This window comes from Sphaerodactylus townsendi, linkage group LG07 (genome assembly GCF_021028975.2).
Source record: "Sphaerodactylus townsendi isolate TG3544 linkage group LG07, MPM_Stown_v2.3, whole genome shotgun sequence".
NCBI lineage: Eukaryota > Metazoa > Chordata > Lepidosauria > Squamata > Sphaerodactylidae > Sphaerodactylus > Sphaerodactylus townsendi.
The window spans coordinates 60,234,947-60,262,363 of record NC_059431.1 but is presented as its reverse complement, the minus strand read 5'-3'; the positions used below and the strand labels follow the sequence as shown (position 1 = coordinate 60,262,363).

At 43.1% G+C, this 27,417-nt stretch overlaps 1 protein-coding gene across 7 annotated transcripts in view; it reads right to left on the bottom strand.

Moving 5' to 3' along the window:
* The window catches only part of CSNK1G3 (casein kinase 1 gamma 3), an 83,802-nt gene extending 56,607 nt beyond the window's left edge, over nt 1-27,195 (bottom strand). For 3 of the 7 annotated variants that reach the window (XR_007245005.1, XR_007245004.1, XM_048502838.1), the window contains exon 1: nt 26,759-27,195. The gene's annotated coding sequence lies outside the window, so the exon portion shown is untranslated. The remainder of the gene's footprint in view (nt 1-26,758) is intronic. The other 4 variants (XM_048502834.1, XM_048502836.1, XM_048502837.1 and 1 more) reach the window with 2 other exon arrangements.
* Nucleotides 27,196-27,417: the final 222 nt, after the last annotated feature.

Below are 27,417 nucleotides of genomic sequence, written 5' to 3'. Positions count from 1 at the left end.
AGTGATAAAGAGGTGAAACTCCACAGTAGGTATTAACAGTAACATTAAACTAAACATCAACATAAACAGGAAATAACATGGAACAACAGTAATGGAAGGAACCCAAATTGGAAACCCACAATGCCTAGGGCGGGCCAAGATGTCCTCCTAGCCTGCCAGGAGAAGGCCCCTTCAGAGTAAGTACCAATGGACCATTCTCCTGGAGGTGGAGGACATCTTGTGGGACATCCCAAAGCAGTGACCCCCTAGTCAGGGTGGGCCACTGATAGGTTTCCCAACATGTGCTCCAGGACCCTATGGTTGAAGGCAGTCTCTGCCGCCCCCCCGCCCCATGCCTGCAACTTGTGGTTCCGGTTCCAGCTGCCGTTCCGTGCGGTCGCTCCCTGACGAGCTCCTCCGCATTTTTAAGATAAGCTCTTAAAAAGTTATTTTACCTCACTCACTTTTTATCTACTAGCTCTTCTTTTAATCTAAAATTGTTTTATCATTCATGCTTAATGCGGGCAACATGCCAGTTGCGCTCATTTACTGGGCTCCGTGTTATTTGAGTTTGTTTTTAAACTTTTAAACCTATTATTTTCCAGCCATTGTTGGCTTTTAATTTAGTTTAGCTTTAGTATTTTTTTAACTTTTAACAATTTTATTGCTGGGCTTGAAACCAGCCTCCTTTTATTAGGGTAATTAGAGCCCGTTTAACTTTTTTTTAAAAAAAGGTTTAAAAATTTTTTTTTATTTTTTTTAGTAACTACTAGCTCCTATCTAATTGTTTTACTGTTTTATTGTTTTATTGGGGTTCGTTGTTGTTTTGGTTTTAGAATCTTCAAGCCTTAAGGTTTTAGAATCCCCAAAGCTTTAAGGGGAAGTTTTAACTAATCAATTAGAGAGGAAGATGGCGTCCGCCTGGAGGGGGCTGTAGGAGCCGCTGCCAGTAAACATTTTCTTGTAATTACTATTATCTCCCTTCGAAGGCCCAAGTTATTCTAAGTCACCCCCTTAAAGCCTAGAAGAAGCTGGTGCAAAAGCTGTGTGGAAGAATTTGACTCTAGTAGGTAGAGGTTGCAAAACAATTCATAAATTACCTCAACCTCTCACTTTCAGCAGAGCTGCCTACGCTTTGGTGTGGAGAGATAATTTACTCAAGGCAAACTACAGCCACGGTCTCTGGGCTAGTTAAAACATCATAAATTACCAAACTATCCAAGCTGGCAGGAGCTGACAAGCTGCTATTATAAAACCTCTAGTAGCACAGCAAGTTAAACCTATTGTGAGATGGGCTGTAAGAAACGTTGTCGTGATAGGGAAGATACTAGCCCCAATCCATGCTCCAAACAATTAAAAATTGGCAACTTCTTTTGCTCACAAGTGCCAGTGGAGCAAAGTCAGGCTCTCCAGGAGGAGTTCACAATCCCCACAGAAAATCGGTTCCAGCCCTTGGGATGTGGAGAGGTCCCAAGCTACATGCTGAAGAGTTCAATCTCGGATAGCAGTTCCCTGACTATTAGAGAGGGCCTTAATGCAGAGAGTTCAAAAGGAGCCAAGCGGTGACAGCCCATAGAGAGTATGGTAATGATACTACACCCCCACCTCCTCCCTCCATGCCTAATGACCTGACTCCATTATGATGCTGCCACCCTACCAATGGAACTGGGGATTCTCTCTGACTTCTGTACCTTTTTATGGCAGATACCGTGGCAGCTATATTCAAGGAGCTAAGGACAATTAATGCTGGGCTGAACTCTACCAAAACATTACAATGTAGGGAAATCCATGGTTCCAGTAGCTTTAATTCAAACCTGGAAGTCCCTTCCCTTGGGAATAACATATGTGACCAACGGCTAGTGCTAGAGATTGAAGAAGGTTTGTCTGAGAGTGTTCAAAAGCATATCAGGGTTCCTCCCTAGTTGGCACTCCCCAGAACTTGCCAGGCATCATCTAAGCATCTTACTGAGGAATAAGCCAAAGTTTATTGACCTAGTGTCAGTATTCAATTACGCAAAACTTTTGGGACCCATGAGCCCTCAAGCCTTATTTTACCCTTCGACTCAAGTGAAATACCTAACAGGCTGTTCGTCAACATCGAGGAACTTGCGCCAAGGGGGGGTAATGCCAACCCGGTATTTACAAACTTAAATATAGCCCCTTACTCCTCGAAAACCCCACTTTAAGTAACATAAAATGCAAGGAGTTAAACAACTTGGAATTGACACAGTGTATTACACAGATCACCCCCCCCATGACAGTGGCGGTAAGCCTCTCATGGAAAGTACAGCTGGCCAAGTTCTACCGGTGCAGCACCATGGAGGACAAGATAACATCAGATAGCTTGCAGGAGCCCAACAGTATACTAATTCCTGATCGACTGGTCCTACTTAAAAAGCGTCTGGCTAAATGTAAAAGCTACATCTCAAGGGGAAAGGACCCAATGGGGAAGCAGACTGAGACGTTATCAATAAAGGAAAAAAGGATTCCTGCAAGTGCATGCAAAACAGACAATACATCAAGTAGATCTGGAGAAGCATGGGAAGTTGCCAATGCAACGGTGACCAAAGTGCAAGTAGCCCCAGGAGAGGAGCTGCAGATGAGACCAGAGCAGCCCTTGACCCTAAGCCCTCAAAAACAAACCCTTAGCCAGTTGGAACCATGTAACTTAATTGACCTAGACCTTGAGGGAGATTCAAAGCAAGACGCTTAAAGTTGTAAACGGTCCCTGGAAAAAAACATGCATCAATAATTATACAGCTTCCAATTCTAACGCGTCAAGTACAACCATTCAAACAGAAGATTATGAGATTGACAGATATTCCACAAGGGTAGTGGGCCAAGCAACGGTTAAATCTTCGGAAGGCATATCTTGGGCACAAGAACTTATGGAGTATGCAGCACTGGAAGACTGTTTATTAGAACCAGATCTTGATCTGGTTCCCAATGACTCGCCCCCTCAGACGGTAGCAACGAACAACCCTATTGAGGGGGTGGATTCTCGCAATGGGTGTGTATTTCACGATAGTAATGGGGTGTTGGACCAACTAAATGAGGCGGATTGACTGATATTGCAAACATCTGACCCCAATACATCTCTCAGCCTCCTATCTTGGAATATAGCAGGTTGGAAAAATAAGGCCAATAATCCCAATTTTTTAACATTTCTTAAAGATTTTAACATACTTCTGTTCCAAGAAACTTGGACCCCTCTCCCTATTGTAGCCCAAGGATATCAAGCCTATTGTCTTCCTGCTCATAAGTCTAATAAGATGGGAAGGCACCAGGCGGGTCTGGCAATCTTGGTAGCACAAGAATTGAACCTCCGGATCACAGAGTTACCAGTATGCTATCATTTAGCTCAGGCTATTCTATGTGAGGGCTTGATCTCTCCCCTCCTAGTGGTTAACATCTACCTTCCCCACGGGCGGATAGTGAAACCGTCCATTCACATTGGATGTGTATCACAGACTACCTTGATAGCCTGAAACAACTATATCCTATGACTGAAATAGTGGTAGCGGGTGACCTTAATGCCCGAAGCGGAGGTAACCAGACTGCCCTCTGATTACACCTCTTTGGGGCTTGAACTTGATACCCTTCCCTGGTTCTTCTCACTTCCCTAGGTTCTCCAAAGATAATAACTCAAATATAGCTGGGAAAGAGCTAATTTCTTTTGCCATACAGAACAATCTATGCATATTAAATGGACTTACTCAATTTAGTAGCTCTGGAGAGGGTCACCTTTGCCATTAGGAAGGGGAGTAGTGTGGTTGATTATATTTTAATATCCCCCAACCTTTTGAATATGTAGGTGAATTCCAGGTATTATTCCACCATTTAAGTGACCATCTGCCTCTTTCAGTTATATTAAAATATAAAACTCCTCCCCATCCCCAGCCGACAGTTGAAGTGAGTTCATGAAATCACTTACTTCCTAGAGTTAGATGGTCTGAGGCATTGGAGTACAAAATTACACAGCTTCTCAGCTCTCAAGAGCTGAAGCAACTGAGGTTGGATATGCTAAGTGCTCCATCCCAGGATGAGATGGTTTTAAAATTTCATGACATCATCAAAAAAATTAAGGATTTAAGCCAATAGTCCCAACGCAAGAATGTATCCTTGCCCAATAAATCTCCATGGGTTGGAATTCTGCTCTAGGAGTATGGCCATAAAACACTCACTGCGGAAATTTACAAAAAACTATAAAAGCCAAAATGGGATAGCCTGCCCACATCTTTACTTCACGTTAAAAAACGCATAATTAGCATTGCAACCTCTGGACTAATCAACAAGAGACAATTGATCGTTGCTGGAATTCCTTGATTCAATCAGTACAGGACAACGACTCTAGAAGATTCTGGAAAATAGTCACTGGTGGGCTTAGAGATAGCTGTATCCTTCCTTCCAGTATCTCAAGATCACAATGGTCTGAGTTTTTTTTTGGAACAATGGGGGAGTGCCAAAATTCTCATTCCCCCCTGGTTCACGTTCTCCCTTCTGACAACCCCTGGCCTCCGTGTCCTCTCTTGAGATTGGGAAACTTATAAGCCAACTTAAACGAGGTAAAGCTGCTGGTCCTGACACTCTTCTTCCAGAGTTGTTTATAGTATTTAGGGAATGGTGGTCCCTTATATTGGCACGATTGTTTAACATGGTTAACCAAACAGGCATAATTCCCACTGTGTGGAGCTACTCAATTATCATCCCTATCTATAAGAAGGGTGACCCTAACAGTCCATCTAATTATAGACCAATCAGTCTTCTCTCGGTCTTGGGAAAACTTTATGCCAAATACCTCCTTGGGAAATTAACTGATTGGATTGTTGATAAAATGTCATAGGGAAGGAACAAATTGGATTCCAAAGGGGTAAGTCAACCCTCGACCGCTGCCTGGTGTTAAGTTGCTTGATAACTAAATATAAGAGGAAAAGAGCCCCTTGTATGCAGCCTTTTATCGATCTCCTCAGCATTTGATTCTGTTAATAGAGAGATTCTCTGGAAGAAACTCAGCAGCCAAGGTGTAGAGCCAAGGTTGCTTGAATTCAATTAAGATCCCTGCACACAAACACCTATTGCCACGTTGAGATGTAACATGGATGGATCGCTAACCCAAAAAATTCAAGTTACTAAAGGGGTAAAACAAGGTTGCATTATTGGCTCCTACACTCTTTAAGCTCTTTATTAACGATCTAGCTTCCACACTAAGTGAGGCCCAAATTACATAGTCCAACTCTGGACTCAACTTCCCATACCCCTGCTTCTGTTTGCTGATGACGCAGTGTACTTTCCAGCTCACGAAGTCGGATCTTCAAGGAGAGCTTTAGAGTGTTGTATAGAATACTGCACACTCAATCCATTTGCAAACTTAACTTAGATAAATCCAAAATTGTGGTATTTACCCATAAATGGAAAGCCACCAATTGGTGGATAGGCCACAGTAGTTTCGAGCAGGTGAAGTCATATATAAATACCTAGGGCTTACCTACCATCATAGGGCCTCCTGGACACTACATAGAAACCGCGCCATCTCCGCAGCTAAAATAAATGCCTCAGCCATTATACGTGTCCTCTATGGGAAAGGCCGAGGATACATCCCTGCAGCGTTGAGAGCATTTAATGCCAAAGTGAGTCAACAAATCCTTTATGGGATCCCCATCTGGATAGGGGCATGGAGCAGAGAGGTTGAAAGGGTCCAGTCATACTTTCTGTATAAAATCCTTGGCTTGCCCCATTCTGTTCCCTATATAGGCCCTGTGTGCTTAGAAACAGGCCAGCATTGGCTGGAAACTCTGGCCTGGTGCCGTGCATTCCAAGTTTCTTCTTTGGGGCCAGGATTTGTTTTAATTAATCGAGATGAACTGGACTATACATCCCAGGGACGCTCCATCCTCCACACAACCCAGTGGTGGGTTAAAATCGAAGCCAAACTTAATGAGTCGGGCATTTCCTTGGAGGACCTGCTAATGCTAACAGAGCAGGAGGTCTATGGGGCTATCAAGAAGAGACTTTTGACAGAGAGTTTCAACAGATGCTAGAGGAAGCTAATAAAACCTGTTCCCCCGATCTCTCTGGGAATACCTATGGATAGACTAATTGCAGCCCAGTACCTTTATCTCCTGGTTGAGGCCCGGTGGCGTAGAGCAATCACCTTAGCTAGGTGTAATGCCCTGCCTTCTTCCTTTAGCCTTGGACGCCACCTTGGAATCCCACATAAAGAAAGGAAATGCCCGTGTGGCATGGGTTCTGTGGAAACAGTATCTCATATGCTGTTGGATTGTCCCTTTTATGAGATAGGTAGGAAGAAGCACATAATCCCCTTCCTGCATGGAAGTGAAGGCATTACAGATAAACAGAAGGTTATATATCTTTTAAACAGCCACAACTACGAGCTGTTGGAAGCGGTGGCTAAATTTTTAAATGGTGTTATTTTAACTCGTCAGAAATTGTAAAGTTGTAAAGGCTGTTATTATCTTGCTAAGCTAATCTTAAACAATCTATATGCCATTAAAGGTATTCGAAATCGAAATCGAAGTATTCTGCTGTTTCAGATCATTGATGTTCACTATGCAACAAAAGGCTAACACATGTTATGGTATGACAGATGCAAAAAATTAATCGTCTCAAAAGAAAACAGGTATAACATAGCACCTAAAGTTACATTTGCATATGGTAAATCCAGAACAGAATTATATTCAAAACTGGAATTCCATGAACAGAGCTCCCAGAGTTCTTTATTTACAAAGCATTTACAGAGGCTGGCTGATTTCAGTCAGGCCTACAGCACAATAGGAGGGGGTTTTTTTAACCTACAGGGACAACAGGTACTGACGTGCTTGTCACAACAGATCAAATAGCAGCTGCTTGGGCATTTCAGACTGTAAAGACAGCTTGGAAGAGAACGGTCCATTGGTACTTACCCTCAAGGGGCCTTCTCCTGGCAGGCTAGGAGGACATCTTGTGGGTGATTCTTGCCACACTCAGGGAGGCAGGAAAAAGAATCTCTCACTTCCTGTTGAGGCTAGGACTCCATTTTGTTTAGTATGCTCCTGACTAAGCAGTGATAAAGAGGTGAAACTCCACAGTAGGTATTAACAGTAACATTAAACTAAACATCAACATAAACAGGAAATAACATGGAACAACAGTAATGGAAGGAACCCAAATTGGAAACCCACAATGCCTAGGGCGGGCCAAGATGTCCTCCTAGCCTGCCAGGAGAAGGCCCCTTCAGAGTAAGTACCAATGGACCATTCTCCTGGAGGTGGAGGACATCTTGTGGGACATCCCAAAGCAGTGACCCCCTAGTCAGGGTGGGCCACTGATAGGTTTCCCAACATGTGCTCCAGGACCCTATGGTTGAAGGCAGTCTCTGCCGCCCCCCCGCCCCATGCCTGCAACTTGTAGTGCCTAACAAAGGATGAGGGGGATGCTTTCCAAATTTGCTCTACAGAAGCATTGCACCTGAAGGTAGCATTGGTGACTGCACTTCTGATTGAATGGGCCGTGATTCCATCTGGAATCGGTAGATTTAGGGCCTTGTGGGCCTTGATGATGCAAGTCTTCAAGGTCAAGCTGATGGCTGCCTTGGACATTTGCTCTCCAAGCTTTGGAGGAGATGTGTTAATAAAAGGGCACTCTGTTTGGCGTATCAAGTCTGTTCTAATGATAAAGGCCTTGATGGCCCGTCTCACGTCCAAATTGTGTCTCTCTCTGGGATGAGAGGGCTGTGGGCAAAAGTTTGGTAGCACAATTTCTTGTTGGAGATTAAATGTGGAGCTGGCCTTTGGCCTGAAGGAGGGGTCAGTTCAGAGAACCACCCTGTCTTTGTGGAACACGCATAAATTAGGATTGACTGAAAGAGTCCTCAGTTCCAAAACCCTCCTTGCCAAGGTGACATCCACAATGAAGAGGACTTTCATGCGCAGCCAGCAGAGATGAATGAACTACACTGGTTCGAAAGGAGATTTTTTCAAAGCCAAAAAAACTGTGTGGAGCCTCCAGGATGGGCACCTATGAGTCTGGGGAGGCTGTGGTTGTTGACACCCTTGAGGAACCTGACAATGTCTGGGTGTTGAGTGAGAGAAAGGAAATACCATGGCCAGGGCCGCAATCTATCTTCTTAGTGAGGCACTGCGAAGACCTGACTCGAATCTTGCTTGGAGGAAGTTGAGCACTAAAGAGATGGAAGGCGACTCTGGGTCGATTTGCTTCCTCTTGGCTCATTTGGTGAAAGATCTCCTGGAAGAATTGTAGATTCTAACAGTAGCTGGGCATCGTGATGCCAGAAGGGTATCAGTGGCACTTGCAGAGTAACCCTTAGCTCTCAGATGTCTCTGTTCAATAACCGGGCGGTCAGACAAAGCCACTCCGGCTTGGGATGCCACATGGGACCCTGCAGTAGGAGGTCTGGGATTTCCAGAAGGCGACAAGGGGGACTCACCGCCAGTTCTTGAATCACAGAAAACCATGGCCGTCTGGGCCAGAATGGGGCTATCAGAATTACCGTTACCCTTTCTGATGTCATTTTCCTCATTAGTTTCAGGAGAACGGGGATGGGCGTAAAGGCGTAAAGCACAGTCCAAGGCCAAGGAGAGATGAGAGCGTCCACAGCTATCGCCTTGGGGTGGAAAAGCCATCTTCTGGATTTTCAAAATTTTTGTCCTTTGGAACAAAGAGAGTAATCCTTGTGGTGACTACAATGGCCCCGAGATGTTCCATTCGTTGGGATGGAGTGAGGTTGCTCTTTTCCTTGTTGACCAGGAACCCGTGGCTCTGCAACGTCTGTGTCACCCACAGTCTGAGAACAGGTATAAGACCTCTGAAGGACAGAATGAACAACTGCTGTAAAGTATCTCTCCTAGAGGAGCCATACCTGACACACTATCATCTTAAACCAGAGAAAGAGACACTGTACCACATATACCACTCAACGGGGACCTGACAGTACCCCAAAGCTATTTACCAGATATTTAAGATGGAATAGCACAGAACCAACCTGGTTTGGACCTAATAAATATATTATTTCATGAACTCTTGCCATAATCAGGAATGTCTATCTATTACAGAAGTTTCCTTATAACAGAGAATGCACCATATGATTTTAGTCTAGAACCTGTAAAGGACCTTATTCAGCACCAACCATCAACCAATTAAAACACACCTTAAAACACATCCTTCAAAAGTGAATCTTAAAAAGAAAATTGCCACATTTCTGGCTGATTTTCTGTAGATGAAAGAGGAAGAAATGGCGAGGAAAATCGAAAAAAGTCTACAGAGATATAAGGGGGTGGTCAGGCAGGTAAAAAGAGAATACAAGGAACATATGGCTAGAAAGATCAAAAAAGTATTTATTTAAATTCACCCAAAGAAGAAAATCTGCTGGGGAGGTGGTAGGGTCTATGGATGACAGAGAGGTTAAAGTGATATTAAAGAAGGATGGGGAAACTGGAGAAAAACCAAATGAATTATTTGCCTTTGTTGTCAATATGGCAGGAGTGGGGGAGGTGGGGTGGTGGTGGGGAAGGTGGGGTGGGGTGGGGTGGTGGTTGGAGTGGTGGGGGTGCTGCTGCTGCTGTTGTTGTTCTTCATTCATTCATTCATTCATTCATTTAATTTGGTATACCACCTCATCCCCGGAGGGCTCTCAAACCTGATAAGAGTTCTTTGAGAAGGTAAATAAACAATGTCTGGTAGACACTTCCAAAAAGCCTTTGACAAAATCCCCCACCCAGTGGCATAGCAGCAAGGGGGCAGTGAGGTGCGACGCACCGGGGGTGTGGTGAGGGTGTTTCGGGGCATGGCAGGGGCTGATGGGGGTGTGGCAGGGGCACAGGGCACAAGCATGCACCGGGCACACTTCCCCCTCGCTCTGCCCCTTCCCCCACCAAACATTCCTGCAAAAGATAAGCAGAACAAACATTCCTGCAAAAGATAAGCAGAACAGATCCTCTTGTGGCTTAAAAATTGGCTAAGCAACAGGAAGCAGAGAATTGGTGTGAATAGCCAGTTTTCACAGTAGAGGATTGTAAGAAGTGGGGTTTCACAGGGTTTGGTACTCAGACAAGTGCCGCTTAATCTATACATAAATGATTTGGAATAGGGATTGAGTCAAGTTTGCAGATAAAAATAACTGTTCAGAATGGCAAGAACCACAGAAGACTGTGGAGAGTTCCAGAGAGATCTTTCCAATGGCTGGGTGAGTAGGCGACTATAAGGCAAATTAAAAGTCAGCAAAAACAAGTGCAAAGTGATGCATATTGATGCCAAAAAATCCTAACTATAGTTATACAATGATGGGATCTGAGTTAGCTTTGACTGGCAAGGAGAGACATCTAAGAGTTATGATAGATATATCTTCTAGATATATCAATGAAAATGTCAACTCAGTGTGCAGCAAAAGTTAAAAAGGCCAATTCAATGCTGGGGAATATCAGGAAAGGACTAATAATAAGGCAACTCACACCATAATGCCCCTACATACGACCATGGAGCAGCCAAATCTGGAACACTGCACACAGTTCTGGTCACCATACCTCAAAAAGGATGTAATAGTGATGGACAAGATGCCAAAAAGAACACATACAATGACCAAACCGTTGGGATACCTTCCGTATGAGGAAAGGCCCAAGGCTTGTTCCTTCTGAGAAAAGGTAAACATAAGAACATAAGAACATAGCCTGCTGGATCAGACCATTGTCCATCTAGTCCATCACTCTGCTACTCGCAGTGGCCCACCAGGTGCCTTTGGGAGCTCACATGCAGAATGTGAAAGCAATGGCCTTTTGCTGCTGCTGCTCCTGAGCACCTGGTCTGCTAAGGCATTTGCAATCTGAGATCAAGGAGGATCAAGATTGGTAGCCATAGATCGACTTCTCCTCCATAAATCTGCCAAGCCCTTTTTAAAGCTATCCAGGTCAGTGGCCATCACCACCTCCTGTGGCAAGAGGAGGATATGATAGAAAATAGAAACAGTACATGGAATAGAGAGAGTGGATAGCAAGAATATGTTCATCCTTTCCCTCAACATGCAAACATGTGGGAACTCATTGAAGTTAATGGGTAGCTCATCCAAAACAAAGGGAACAACTTTTTCATACAAAGAGCAGTTTCCTTGTTTGAAGTAGTTTACTTACCTGAGGTGGTGATTGTCACAAGCTTGAATGGCTTTTATAAAAGACCAGATTCATCAGCAGTTATTAGCTGCATTTACCATTTATGTTCAGAGTGGTGATTCTCTAAATACCAGTGCATGGAGTTAAAAAGAAAAATATTACTACAACTGTAAAAAGGACCAGGGTAAAAATTAGCACCTTTTCTTAGGAAGACGGAACTTAATGGCTTCCTGCAGAAATTTAGATACATTTTCACACATTTCTAAGATGGGCTATTTAATAGGAAGATCAGCTTGGAAATATCAAAAAACTCGGCCCTCTCTCTTAAAATGGGGTTTATATACTTCACTCGAATTTCATCATAGAACAGGCAATAGAAGCAAGTGTGGTGTACAGTTTCAGAGCAGCCCAGTTTACAGGGGCAGGGTCTTTCTACACCTTATTATCACTGTGAGGCAGATTTCCCCAATCAGCAAATGGCAATCAGGCAGGAGTCAGCTATGTTCAATTTTAGGTTTCTGTCATAGTCACAGGATTTTATCAAGCTTTCTTGGATGCTGTATTACTTACAAAGTTGCAGTTTTGTCTCAAGTTATTTTTAGATGTTACTGACACACAGCCTCTCCACTGTTAGACATCCATTGTACAGAAATTTTCCTCGTGAACTAACTTCAGCAGAGCACCAATACACCAGACAGGGAATCCTCCTCTGAGTATGATTCCTCTCCTAACTGCTTCGGAATTTTTCTTCTATCTCCCAGACGATATATTCCCCTCACCCTTTATGTACAGTCACTGTGGAAAGTCTGTCTCTACTATTCCACCTCTACCTTGACTAATAAATAAACTTCTAGTTCTTTTGTCAGTGTATTTCTGTTCTCAGCATACACTGTCACACATTCAATATTTCAATCAGATTCACTGTGACTGAAATCATCTTAGTTTAGATTTTCACACACAGTAAAGGACTGGATGTTAACACAAAGGAATCCAAATCCAAAAGTGTTCAATCCTCTCCCTCTCATATAGATATCTTCTCCCTCTGTTAGTCAGCTGGCTGCTCCATCAATCAAAGCACAGGTCAACTTACCCAATCAGAGTGCTGTCTAGTTTCTAGGAAGTTTTTTTCCCTTGAACTCTGTGACTGCCCTTTGTTTTTGGCTACACTTCCAGATCTTATTTATCTGCGCAGTCCATCACAGAAAGTTAAATCCCCCCAACCTGAATAGAGCAATCTCTGTGCATGCACAGAGAATGCACCTGCCAATGGGGCCGGCTCCAGCTCTGCCAGCCCAGAGACAGATGCTCCCAACTAGAAGCGGTTGGTAGGTCCTCTGGGCACAGCCCAGACAGTAGAAAATGTTGGCAACTGCCTGAAAATTGGGAGGGGGAATGGCTTCTTCAGGTGTAAGCCTGGAGCGGGCTCTCTTGCTAGACCCGAAGTGGAAGGTGTGTGGCTGTCTCAGCTGGTGAGCCTGGAGTGGGCTCTCCCACTGTGATCAGCACTGGGAGGCTGGCCTCAAGAGGCTCAGCAATGAGGGGTGGGATTCCCCCCCCCCCCCAATTTAGTTTTGTGGAACTCCATTTGTTAGTCAGAATTCCAAACACATTCAGCCATTTAAAACAATGGGGAAATTTCTCTGGGATATGTTTTTGGACCAAAATCCACCAAATTTGCTTGGTGCCTTCACCTATCTTTGCACTAAAGGACTCCTATGTTTCAAGTGGATTGGACTCTGGTTCCAATTCTGTTGTCCCAGCCATCCTCCATTGTTTTCAGTGGGAAGCAAAACAAACCAGCAAAAAATCCCACAAAAACACTCAAGGAAGTCAGTGGCCACAAAGCCTAAAGCAACATAAAACCAGCACAAATCTAACAGAACCAAGGACACCCCTGTGACAACCCACAAGGTAGCCCCAAAAGGTGAGGAGATTGTTTTGACCCACCTCTTAAGCCACCCTTATGTCACTGGAATCACAAACAAACAGGGGCGAAGGAGAGAAAAAGAAATTTCCCCTTTTTGGTACCTGTTTCAAGGTGCCAAGCCCCAGGGAGATATTCCCTCAGGAAATTGTTCCTTTATGGCTGTGCGGATCTCCCTAGTAAAAATATTAAAGTTCGCTGCCACAAAAGATATAACTGGGATGTAGCTTATAAGCTGCCAGCAAGACACCACCTTTTCTAGGCACACAGAGAAAATTCAGACTGATTGTAACTTAAACAGAACTTGTACAGTTTATTTTGGCTAAAATGAAGGCTTCTCAGGTGATTTGAGAGGTTTCAAAAGCTTGTCCGTTACAGAAGGAAAACTTATTTCTTGAGATGTTATTCAACAGTTACACAACACTGTGATCACACGCAGGTGTCACTTCTCTTGAAAGAAATTGAAAACTTAAGCTTTCTCATGAAGAGGTTTCACTTTACTTCAGCTTCCCTTACACAAAAGGTTTTGCTTTGAGTTGTTATCTCACAGACACTAGATGGTCTCTGTTCCACACACCCCTTTCTTGTTCATGTACCCCAAGTCTAAGTCTGGTAGGACTGGCAGACACTAGCCACCTACCCTGTCAGTCCCCTGCTAGGCCTAAAATACCCCTTCTCTGACTGGACTTCTGGTGACTGGGTTTAGAACAGGGGGTGGACAGACTCTATGTCTGGGCAGGCTAGCTGCCAGGCACCTGAGCGGCTGTTCACATTCCACCAAGACTCAGGGCCTTCCACACTCTCCCTCAAGCTTCCTCAGCTTGAGTCAGAGCAGTTTGACTCCTGTCAGAACACCAGCAGTGACAAATCTATACTTGATCTTCTCTCTGCTCTTGGATCTCACTCAGAGAACCAACCACGGCAAAAGTAACCAAGACAAAAGAACCCTCAGCTCTCAAGCTGCCTCTTTTTATTTTCTGGCCATTTCCCTCCAGCCAATCAGGACTGGACAGGGCTTAACCCCTTCAGGGCAGACTCTCCCTGGAAACCAAAATGCCTAATATGGGCATTCGTCACAACCCCCCTACCAACTTGCTAACATTCCCTTAAAACCTTTAGTGTTTAAAGTATCAACAGTGAAACCCACCACCAAGAACTCCCCACCAACTAACAGCATTAAAAACTAAAGAGTAAGAGAAGCAGAAAGCAGGAAAAAACCAAATAGGCCCACAGCAATAGAAAAGCCTATGACATAAGCCTACAGAAAAAAATAGATCCAGTAAAGTCACCCAACAGTGCAGGGTAGGCATTGAATGGAGTCTACCCTGCAGATGGCTGTGCTTTTATGCTTTCTTGGCATGCTCAGAGAGATTCAAACTAAAACTGGCTATGAGAGAAGCATTGCTTTTGGCCACACACCTACAGCTCTTTCTTACATAAGCTCCCATTTGCTATTCTAAAGAAGTCTCAATCCCCTTCTTTTGCTTAAGCAAAGCAGTTACACGGGAAACTGCTCTCTAAATTGGAGACGTTAGGGTGCTACAACTGAAAGAAAATGGAGGCCATGGATATATCCAGAATGGCAAACAGCTACCCAGGATTATTCAGGAATAGCCTATTCAGAATGGCAGAGGTTCTTGAAATTGATAATTGGGTTTGTAAATGGGTGAAAAATACTGAAAAGGTATTTGGGGCTATATTTTCAGATTGGATACTTCAACATGCACTACCCTATCACTTACCCATACTCCCCATCAGTGTCTCTCTCTCCATGCCTCCATTCCTCATTTCCCATGAGCAAGTGTGGCCTTCCAATGCCTTCTGAGCAAGCACGTATTGGATATTGGCAATCTCTGTCCTTAGTTTTAGTACACTCCATAGGAGAGCTGGGAAGCTAAATAGTTAGCCCAAGTCCTAAATAAATGACACCCCAAATTTTTGGAGCTTGTAGGAACCTTCTGAATGCTGATACAGCATTCAGAGTACAACCAAACATAAAGCCACTGTCAGCATTACACTATAATAGCAAGGATGAACAACAACTTGGTCAGAGAATCTCATTTTCTCTCCTTTATTACCTCTTTATTTTCCCTGAAAACCCTCATAGCCTCTGCCCTTTTCCTTCTCAGTCACCTTTCCCTCCTTCTAACCCCCTAGCAGCCTCTACCCAGGAAAACTATGGCTTATTTGGGCAGTGCCTCCTGGAAATCTCCCTATCATCATCTTTCTCTGCTTCCTTCTCTGCTTGCCACTCACAAACCAACCTTATCTGCCGTCTCCAAGTCTTCAGTTGTATTATTTACACTAATTATATCCTGCCTTTCTCAAATCCTAGTCTGATACTCTTAGGACTACCCTACACTATATTTTGTGGGGCGGCTGTTGAACAGTAGCAAGTCACCAGGAGGTCATGACTGGGCCTGGGTACATCATGCAAGTCATGTCATAGTGACTTACCTGATGGTTGCTACCAGGCCCAGGCCCAATGATCCTCCCTTCGGGGCAGTGGGGAGGGGAGCAGGGGTGGACTAAGAGGCCAAAGAAGCCCTGCAAACTGCCCCATTCTTCTATCTTTTACAGATTGAAACTAATAGTTGAAGGCTGGCAATATTGTTGTGGTTACCTAGCAAATCCCACAATGACTACTGAGGGCATTTGTTTTTTAAAGGCATGGCTTCTATTATTTTGGGGGTTTTACTGCATCAACGTAGGATGGTTATTTGCTTAGATTTCAGATTATTTGCAAACCTGGAGCTTTTCTCAAATTTGTAGAAAAGGTTAATCTAATCTGTTTCTAGGTCCAATCTCTGGATTTAAGTATCTACAGCTGGGATACTTTGTTAGATATAGTAATCATAAATATCAATAACTCAAAAAGCCCAACCTGTTCCCACCCACTTTCTAAAAACATTTAGAATAGTTTTATTAAGATTTTTTAGGAAACAATCAAACAACAACTAAAAATATATGCAAAGAGAAAACTCTACTATAAGGTGAAAATGAAGGGCTCCCAATTTCTTCCATATCAAATAAAAACACCATTAAAATGTACCAATTGCTCTCTAGTTACAATTATAAAAGTATAATTCAATTAATTCTACTTATTTCTTTTTTAAAAAAATGTATTGAATCGTGAAATGTAATAAGAATCTACAGGAAAACAAAGTTATAACATCTTGTTAATTTACAAAAAGGGGAGAAAATAAGACAAGGCAACCCAGAAATATCAATACTCAGAGTTCCAATATAGTACTTCAAGACAGATTATTTCCAATTGTCTCTACTAATACAGTCTGTATATAATTAAACCAAGTTTGCCATTTCTTTTGAAATTCCATAGTCCTTCAAATTGTATCATATCACATATTTGATCCTTGGAGACAGGATCAAATTATTTGCTTCTGGTCTCCTTGCGGTCGGGGTCATCCACTTCCAGTTCCGTAGTCTGACTCAGCAGTTAATCAGCTCTATAAATTCATTCAAACATGTTTCACTATAAGGAGAACTATAACTTCACAAACAGTGACAGAAAGTCAGAAGAAAGCAGTCTGATCCTAATGGAATAAAATGAAAGGGATATTTAATGTCAGCTACCTACTACCGCTTTTGTAGATGACAACAAGAGAGCCAAAATGTCCTCCTGACCTTGTAAGAGAAGGACCATTCACAATCAGTATCCAACGGTCCATTCTCCTAGAGACCAAAGGACACCTTGTGTTCCGACCTTCCAGAGCAGTGTCCCCTAATAAGAGAGGGTCATTCAAGTCCTCTAACACATGCTGAGGTGTGGTATCTGCAGAACTGCAGGTACAGATCTTGCAGTGATGCACAAAAGTCGAGACAAATAACTAGGTGGCAACCCTACAAATCTCCACCCCCAAGACATGTATGGCTAAGGTTGCATTTGTGGCAGATTTTCTGATAGATGAACGATGATATTCAAGGGAATGTCCAAATTTTGAGCTTTATAAGCCTTGATTATGCAGGATATTAGAATAGAGGTGATAGAAGTTTTGGACATGGGTTTGCCCTTGTTAGGAGGACTGATGTTGATGAAAAGAGTCTCTGACTTCCTGATCTTGGGAACAAACAATGAAGGCCTTAAGTGCCCTCCAAACATCTAGGCTGCATCACAAGCAATCCTTAGGATGAGGAGTGGGATAGAAGGTAGGCAGAAATATCTCCTGCTCTAGATGAAATTTTGAAGCAACCTTGGGTTTGAATGCAGGGTCAGACGAAAGCACAGGATAAAATATGCACAGCTCCAGCTTGATGGACAGTGCTCTGAGTTCCAAAATGCTTCTGGCCGAGGGCAGGGCTATAAGAAAGAGCATCTTTGGGCAAAGTAATCTAAGCAAAATGGATTATACAGGTTCAAAGGGAAGCTTGGTCAAAGCTGATAAGACATTGTATAACCTCCAAGTGGGGAACAATGAATTTGAAGAGGGTGAATCTGACTAATCCCCTTAAGGAACCACAGTATATCAGGATGCTTGGAGATTGGAAGACCCCTAAAATGAGGTAGCACCGCGGCCAGAGTGACAAGCTGCTTTTTCAGGATAGCTCTCCACAATCCGGCATCAAACTTATCTCTGAGAAAGTCCTGGATGGCTGCGATCCTTGGGAATGTTGGTGAGACTTGTTTCCTTCTGCCCCACCTGACAAAAGTCTTCCAGGTAGCATTATAGATCCTGACCATGGAGGATCATCTAGAGGCAAGCAGGACTTCTGTTACCTTGGAAGAATAGCTGGACCTCTCAAATCTTCCCCATTTAACAGCCACACGGTCAACTTGTACCATTCTGGATGAGGGTGGTATACGCTGCACAATGAATCGATGAAAACCCCTGCTCCAAACCTTTTCTGAAGGTTTATCAGAAAGCTGAACTGCCGCAGTAGGTCAATGGTTGCCTATGTGCCAGCCAAAGACTAGGCCTCTGAGTTGGATTGAATGAGTAGATCGTCGAGGCATGGGTAGGTGTGCATCCCTTACAGGAGTGGCGAACCTTTGGCACGCCAGATGTTATGGACTACAATTCCCATCAGCCCCTGCCAGCATGGCCAATTGGCTGGGCCAAAACAAACAAAATGAATTTCAACAGAGATAAATGTAAGATACTACACTTAGGCAGAAAAAATGAAATGCACAGATATAGGATGGGTGACACCTGGCTTGACGACACTACATGCAAAAGGGATCTGGGAGTCTTAGTAGACCATAAACTAAACATGAGTCAGCAGTGTGATGCGGCGGCCAAGAAAGCCAATGCAATTTTGGGCTGTATCAATAGGAGTATAGTGTCAAGATCGAGTGATGTAATTGTACCTCTCTATTCTGCATTGGATGGACCTCACCTGGAATATTGTGTACAATTCTGGGCACCACAATTCAAGAAGGATATTGACAAGCTGGAACGTCTCCAGACAAGGGCAACCAAAATGGTAAAAGGTCTGGAATCCATGCTCTACAAGGAGAGGCTTAGGGAGCTGGGGATGTTTAAACTGGAGAAGCGAAGGTTAGGAAGGGACATGATAGCTATGTTTAAATATTTGAAGGGATGCCATGTCGAAGAGGGAGCAAGCTTGTTTTCTGTTGCCTTTAGAGACTAGGACACAGAGTAGTGGATCCAAGGTACAGGAAAAGAGATTCCACCTAAACATTAGGAAGAACTTCCTGACCATCAGGGCTGTTCAACAGTAGAATGTACTGCCTCGGATAGTTGTGAAGTCTCCTTCTTTGGAGTTTTTAAAACAGAGGATGGATGAACATATGTCGGGAGTGCTTTGATTGTGTGTTCCTGCATTGCAGGGGGTTGGACTTGATGGATCCTGGGATCTCTTCCAACTCTATAATACTATGATTCTAAAAGGGTCCCCTAGCTATACCTCTAGGAGAAAGTCATCAGTGGGCTGTTTTCACACCATCAAAGAACTCTGTTGCTCCCCTATCTCTCCCTAACCAAGTAAAAAACTAGAGAAGGGGGGAGGACAGAACAGCAATAAGAGAATGAAGCAGTAAAGGAAGGAAAAATGAGTAAGAAATTGGGAAGAAAAATGTGCAAGCTTCTAGGAGTCTACAGCATACGTGCCCTCCCTGTCAGAGGAAGGAGAAGAACTGGAAGTGGATGATCCCAACTGCAAGGAAACAGGAATTTGATCCTACCTCCCTGAGAAAAGGGGTGGGAATCACCTGGTCTCTGGGAGAATAAAATGGGAAAGGGAGATCCATGTATACCTCCTTGAGCTCTTGGAAGAAATGTGCATACAAATAATCATTTTGCTAGGCAGTTCTAATTCTCCTCACTCAAACACACAAAGAAAACAAAAAAGGGGGATGAGATGCTCCTGTTAGAAGCTTAATTTACAAGAGATCTGAATCCTTTCATTGGAACAACAGTAGATAATCAGAAGAGGAGTGTGTCAAAAAAATGACATCCATTCTGCTGCCCTCTCATGCTCTGCCATTTCTCTTCTGAGACTTATGTGGTTTTTGTCACACTGAGTGAGCATTAAAAAGTTGTAAGAATATGGACTGTATACAGGTAACATTATCTGTAATTTTCAAATATACAATTCTTATCGAGAATTGTTCTGGTTGTTACTGAATGGTTGCTGCTGCTGTTCTTGCCCTTGGTACAAACTGATAGGCTGAGGTATAAAACGATGCTGTACTGTGGGCTTTCTGAGTGGCGCAAGAAATGGATTTTGCTCCCTGCCTCTGCTGTCAATAATGGTACTTTTTAAAGAGGGATCATATTAACCTCTATGTTGATTCATGAAAAACTGAGCTCTGACCAGAAAAACATACATTTCCTGCTATTTTGTTTACACCTGATCTGGGCAGCCCCAGGCTAGCCTGATCTTATCAGATCTCAGAAGCTTACTCCAAGACTGCTAGTGCAAAGCAGCAGCATGTTTGCTTTTTCTTTCCCTTATACTACATGCTGGACTGAAATCAGTGGGGCTTACTTCCTGGTGATCAGGCTCTGGATTGTACTATTAAAAAGACCACACTTAAGTAAACATAGTAAGAGACTGGTGCTTCAGCATCTCTAGCAGCTAAAGCTGAGTCTTCTAACCTTGTCCAGGCCAGATCTCAAGAGTAGGCGAGCACTGCAGAAGTGGTTGGTTCTTTCAGCAAAAGCTTCCTCTTTTTTCAACAAACACCACCAAGTTAAGACAAACAGGAAATCCCTTTGGTCAGTCCATTTGTTTTGTGGAATCCAAGACTTGTCGTTATTTACAGTTGGAGGCTCAGGTTTCCTCAGTGGGAGCAGCACCTTTTGTCAGCTTCAAGTGGTACACCAGATATAGTCCTTCCTCAAAAAATATGATCTGGCCACAGTTATCTATGCTCTGATCACATTCAGTTTACTGTTAGCCACTGCCTTTGAAAACTGTTCAGGAATTTCAGCTGGATCAGAATGTAGTGGTCAGGCTTATTATCAGGACTGAATAGGAATTGTATCATTGCCATGTTAAAAAATATACAACAGCTACCCATCTGTTCTCAGGTGCAGTTCAAAGTGCTGGTTCTTTCTGACAAGACCTTCAATGCTACAGTCTCAGGACACTTGAATGACCACCATATTGTTCAGACCACCAGTTGAGATGTTCTTCTGAAGCCCTGCTCTCTATGCTCTCAAGACAGGATAGCTAGAAACCAGATAGAGGGCGTTTTGGATAACAGTACCTTGTCACTGCAACACTCTTTTCCTTGATGCTTGCATGGTACCTACTTTACTATCTTTTAAAAGCCAGGGAAAATATTTACTTTTATCAGGCTTCAAATGAAGGGGTTTCATATTTTTAGGTGTTTTTAGGTCTGTTCTTAGCCTAAGAATTTTTTAATGAATGTTACTGGTTCATTTTCTGTGATAGTATGTGATTTTTGTCTGCATGATTTTTAGTGACCTGGATTGCGTTATTCATATTATTTATTTGGAGTTGATTTTATTGCGTTTAGTTGTGCTTTACTGTTATGAGAACTCACAAAATTCTCACACATGAAGCTGCCTTATCCTGAACCAGACCACTGGTCCATCAAAGTCAGTACTGTAAACACAGACCGGCAGCAGCTCTCCAAGGTCTTGGACAGAGGTCTTGCCTATCACCGACTGTCCAGTCCTTTCAACTCGAGATGCTAGAACCTGGGAACTTCAGTATGCCAAGCAGATGCTCTACCACTGAGCCATGGCCACTCCCAAGAAGGTCTAGAGCAGTGGTGGCGAACCTTTTTGAGACCGAGTGCCCAAATTGCAACCCAAAACCCATTTATTTATCGCAAAGTGCCAACATGGCAATTTAACCTGAATACTGAGGTTTCAGTTTAGAAAAAACGGTTGGCTCTGAGGCGTGCGTTACTTGGGAGTAAGCTTGGTGCTAGTCGGTGGCTTTGCTTTGAAGCAACCGTGCACCTCTTCCAACTGGTGAATCACGACCCTAGGAGGATTTACGCAGAAGCAAGCCCCATTGCCAGCAACTGAGCTTACTCCTAGGTAAAGGATCGCGCTTCAGTTCTTCGCATGAAAATCAGTGGGGTTTAACAGTGCTTAACAGGGTTACCTACACTGCTTCCCCAAAACTAGGTCTTAAGTTTAATACTAATAATCAAGCCCAGCGGCCCAGGCCAGCCTAGATGTGGGGGGGGGGGTGTGTGTGACTCTGCGCGTGTCCACAGAGGGGGCTCTGAGTGCCACCTCTGGAACCCATGCCATAGGTTCGCCACCATGGGTCTAGAGAGATAGCATACAAACATCCTAAAGAAATAAATGGTGGCCTATAGTAAAGCAGGCATAATTTCAGTTCTCTGCATGGCCAGAAAAAAATTATTTAACTGCCCTATTGAACAAGAATGTAATAGGCTGTTTGCTCACTCTGAACAGAGGATAAATTTATTAATGCCTTCTTCTATCCATGTAATCTCGCCTCTTCTCACTGGGACTGTGACAATTTTCTTTCAAAAAGGCTAACAGTGATTCCCAACATGGTGACTATGGTGCTTGTCAATGTGTTTTCTGGTGCTCATTCCTTTCCCCAAAATATACTGTTCCAAAGCAAAGAGCTAATCCTGGTTTTCTTCAATCTCTTTGGAGCAGAACAGTCCAGGAGATATCACAGTTTTGCATTCAGGGATCACATATACTAAAACAAAATGACACTCTGCTTACAACTTCCCAATATTGGATAACTAAACCTAAATTTCAAATGGCAACCATTTGGGGGTAATGCTAATCAATGTTTTCAAAACTCCAGAAGTACCTACACTCTCAACAAAATTGGAGACCCCTGGTCCCAAGCAGTAGAAAACTTCTGTAATAACTGAAAAAATAAAAGCAAAGAGGAAAGTGGCATGGAATGAAAAAGCACCCAAGCAATCATACAAACTAAGGAATGCTACCATTCAAACAACTACCATGAGAGACAAGTGGTTTCAAACTTGCAGCATCACCAGTCAGATATAGCAACAAAGCAGTCATACAGTCATCCTAGGAAAAGCAGCAGTGAAATACCATGAAGCACTATCTTTCACCCCATTTCTAAATACCACCTTGTTTTACTTTCCCTTCAACTGAGGCCTATACTACATGTGAAAGCCTGTGTTTTCAAATGTAGTCACATTAAAGAAACAACTAGGAATTCAATTTAAAATATAGGTGCAAGAAGTGCAGTTTTCAGCCTGCAGATTAGAGCTGGATCCAAGCCTGGCTGAGGCCAAACTCAGACGGATAGAAGAAACATATATTTCTCGTTAAGACGTTTTAATCCTAGCCTTTACTGGAGCCCTAATGATAGAAATGGGATATGCCATTAAAGGTGAATTTGAATGTATAGAAAAGGAACTTCAGACAGCTCTGGAAGTAAAAACGACATACAAGAAAAGGTTCAAGTATTCCCAACCTTTTAGCCCTTTAAGTTTCTTGCCACCAGTTACTGAAGACATGATTCCAGAAGAGCTTGAACATGCGAATCTACTAAACTACAAAGTAAAATACTACTCAGTTTCAAGAATCACTGCAACACTTATTGTGGAAATAACTTGTTAGTATTACACAAAACCAAACATTCTCTTACATCAGCCGCATCACTGACATCATCTAACAGAAAGCAGTGAATTCTCCTTCCTTCCCAGCCCTGCAAGAGTCAACACATCCTCACTTCATTCTCCACCTGCTTTTAAAAATACATTAATCTTTTACAGCTGCTGTGCTTCAATCAAGTTCTGGACTGGTCTTGGTCATTTCTAGAGTGCCAGAATGGAAACTAAGATTTTACATACATTTTTTTTACAATATTGCTAACAATAAGAATATTTTAAAATTCTTTTTGCAATCAATGTTTATCCAAAAAATTTGACAGTAGTTAATCTTTCAAATATTTTGACTATACGACCAACACAACAGTAATGAGAATGATGAAGTTTAATATGGGAACTAAATTCAAATTCCTAAATTATGAAGTTTGCTGCCCTTAAGTCAAGGTACCATATTTCAGCCTAACCTTAGCTCACCAGGTCATAGTACAGCTATATTACTGTTCTGCATTCCTTGCAGGAAGAAAATAATACATGTCTGATTAATATAATTTGACAGTTTGTATAACAAAAAACTGCATATACACCAAAACCATACCTACTAAAATAGTTTTAATTGCTTATCACAGTACATAAACAATGAGGTTGATTCCAGTTGTTTATAGAATTTTAGCTTTAATTACATACTAGGACAGAAAAAAAGCCAAGATTTGTTTGAACACTCTTCAGAAAAACTCAGTATTGATGACATAAGCTATAATAGTTAACAGAAGTGATGTCAAAGGTGAACATAAAATCAGATGCTTATTCTTTTAATTTATACAGTTTTTCAGTTTTTTCCTAAGATGTGCTTTAGGGTTAACATTCAGTCAATGATGTATGAACTGAGATATAGTCTATATATTACTGACAGTCTCTTTAAAAGGTCTCCATTTCTATAACGTAATGTTATTTGCTTTTACATACTATGGATTACTACCATTACTAGAGACTAAAAGCACAGCCCAAAGATATAAACCTTTTAAAATATTAGTTAGGCCATCAAAGTCTACCATGTATGAAAGATGTCTTCATTACCCACTGTTGTTGCATCACAACTAAGACCACTCTGTATCACCAATGTACCTGGGGTAATTAAATAGCCACTGTAAAGCAAACCTGGCAGATTCTCATCACAATCACAAACTGGTGCATTTGTGGAAGATCCATATTATATGCTTACTAATATATAAGGAATGTTAAGTATTAGCACAGTTCACATTGTTTACAGTTGCTAATTCACATTGCTTTTTATGCAGATTGTGGCATGCATAAGTAAGTAAGCACAGTAATAAGTTTTGGCTGTATCAATTATGTGCTCTGCTCAAGTAGCGAGGGATTAACTTAGTTTCCGCTTCCCCTGTCTAGATAATCTATCCTGTCAAAATTCTACCTATATTCTGTTGGGGCTAAACACACAAGCTTAGTGAAGCATGAGGATGTGTACAAGTAAGTCAGAGGGCTGAACTATATATGAAATATAGCTACCTTGGCTACTAGATCCCGCAACTATGAACTGAACTTTCACATTAAGAAGCACCTTCTCCCTCATATGATATATTCACTTCACTTTTAGCTCTCTAGAATTCCAACCGCTTTCCATCAGAAACAAGTTGCTAGACTAAAATGGATACAGTGGGGCTTTTCTTATGCAGAGCACACAATCTCAAAATCATCCTACACTCCTTATGTACATGCATTAATGTTGCTTGAATGAGCTATAGTTGATGGTACAACTTCCTCAAAACATCTTGAAAAAAAATAAGGGTATAGTGTCTACTAACCACTATTTGTGATATTATACATAAACTTTCATTCCTGTGTAACGTTCTTAAACAGCAATAGAGATTTATGACGAGTTAAGGGCTTTCCTAAACACAGAAACGAAGCATGATTATTATGGGTTATGGCAAGACATTAAATATATATACTGTTACACCATATCTTCTCAGTATTACTCTTACATATGCTTTGTCACAGCTGAATACAGAAGAATACAGCATTACAGGAACAATGCAGAAGCCTCATGAAGCTTTTAGCACAGGTATTTTTGAAACTATAAGAAAACTGCTTCAAGTCTACAAAAATGTGAAAATCTTGTTTATGCAGTGCAAACAAGATATAAATGTTTTATGGAAATCATACACCAGTTGGAAGCAGTTTGAAAAACTAATATACTGCCTGGCCTAATAATCCAGCCAGAATCTGTACCAAATTTGATTTGTTTTACAAATGTGAGGAAAATGAAGAAACCAGGCAGCATTTTGCTACAGAGTTACCATTCAAATTGCGTGACCAAGAAGCCCTTGAGATTTCTGCAAGTAATAAACACAAAGCAAAATTTAGTGTTTAATTGTAAGTATACTACAGATGAGTTTTCTAACACACTAGGTTTTAATTTTGCATATTATTTTGCAGACCCTCAAAACATGCTGATCTACACAATCTGCTTCAAATGCTACACTTTTAGTGATAAGTGCAAGGCAGGTCGATTATTAGCTGTATTAATAGTTTTAATTTCAGTTTCAGAAATGTGATGGTGTAGCAGCCTGGTACAAGCATGTTATTTTGGTTGACCTAGGTTTCAACAATTGTTTGACATCTTAAATAAGTATAATTCCAAAATAATACAAACTATTGTTTAAAAAACTTGTCACCCTTTAACCTTTCTCTCTTCTACTCAAGGGAAGTGTCTGCAATTTGCAGGGGGGGGGGGTTCTAATCTATACAGTTATTAGTGTATGCAGAACAACCTAGAACACATTGAAAAGTTGGCATAGATCTTGAAAGCACCAACCCTCACAAGCTTTTTAGAAGGAAACTCACATAAAATATTCATATTTAAAGTACACAATACGAGTTTACAAATAATTCTTTCTTGGCTTTACAAAACACAAGCAGTTTAGTAAACCAATTCTCCAGGCAAAACATAACAGTAGGCCTCCAGAAGAGACCAAGTATGCAAGTAAAGTATTTGCAGTTACTAAAAACACAGACATCAACAGAAGGCAATACAGGTTTACAGGAAGTTGACTCCAAGCACAGAATCAGGAATCCAAACTGGCCACCCTACTTTTATATTCTGGAAGACTGAGAAGGGGAGGTCTACACACAACCACACAGCAACATGCACACACCTTGTTATCAAGACACCCTGTGATGAGCCTTTCCCTCATAGGAAAGCCATCAGACTGCTGATCCTCGCCTGCTTTCTGGTTAGCCAAACCACGAACCTCCCCTTCACCCCCACCTTGCCCTCCATCCAACACCTCTCCTCAAGTGGGGACGAGTACCACCCTCTAATACACAACGATTTTAAAAAAATCTCAACACTCCCACAGATTGCACACAAACAGACCAACGAGAACTCCTGCCGCTTGTTCCCACCAGAAGACAAATCTGGAGCTTCCGTTTACATTATGTGACAGGGAACCTCACCTTTCTTACTCTTCTCCCTCCTCCAATCAAATACACACTGGCTCACCGCGGCCATCCACCCAACACAAGCCATCTTTTCCCTCGCACAAGCAACAACCCACTGGGCTGGGCCCCGAACTCTACTCCTTCCCCCTCCCCATTTCCACCATTGTGCCCCGTCAAAGACCCCCACCCCACCCCGCTCTCCCCTCAAGAGCCACCTCCCCGCGACGCGCTCTCAGGCCACCCTACCTTGGACAACGCGGCCGACTCCGGCCTTGTCCTTCCCCCGAAGTGGTAGGGAGGAGCGCAGGTGCCTCTCGGGCGCGGGGGCAATAGGGGCCGCGGGAAGGGAAGAGGACGGTGGCACGGCAACTGCTGCGGCGGGAGGGAAGGGGAGGAGTCTCGGCTGCTTCTGGCCGGCGCAGGGAAGGAGGGATGGCGGGGAGGGGGAAGAGTGTACGTTCCAGCGACGGTAGGCACACAACAACGGTGAGTCGTCGCTGCCGCCGCTGTTGATCCTCCCCTTCCCTGTCTGACGCCCTCGTCCCGCCCGCCCACGGACAGAAAGGCCGGGCCAGCCCTGAAGGTGGTTCCGTTCGGAAAGAAATCAGCCACAGGAGTCGTCCCGGGGGCGACGATAAGGCCAGAGAACGCCCGCCCAACCCGTGCCCTCGCCCCGCCTCCCCGGCTCCGGCCAGCCTCGCCGGCAACGGCTGCAGCAACTACTTGGGCAGGCATAGGGGGAGGGGAGGGGCCAGCCAACGGGGCGGAGACGCGGCCGCTGGCGAGCCGGCCATGAGGAAATGAACACTCGAATCAATGGGGGGAACTAGGCGGGGTGGGGCGGCGGCGAGTCACGCAAGGGGAGGTGGGCGGAGCCTCTGCAACGCGTTCTGGATAGAGCAGGG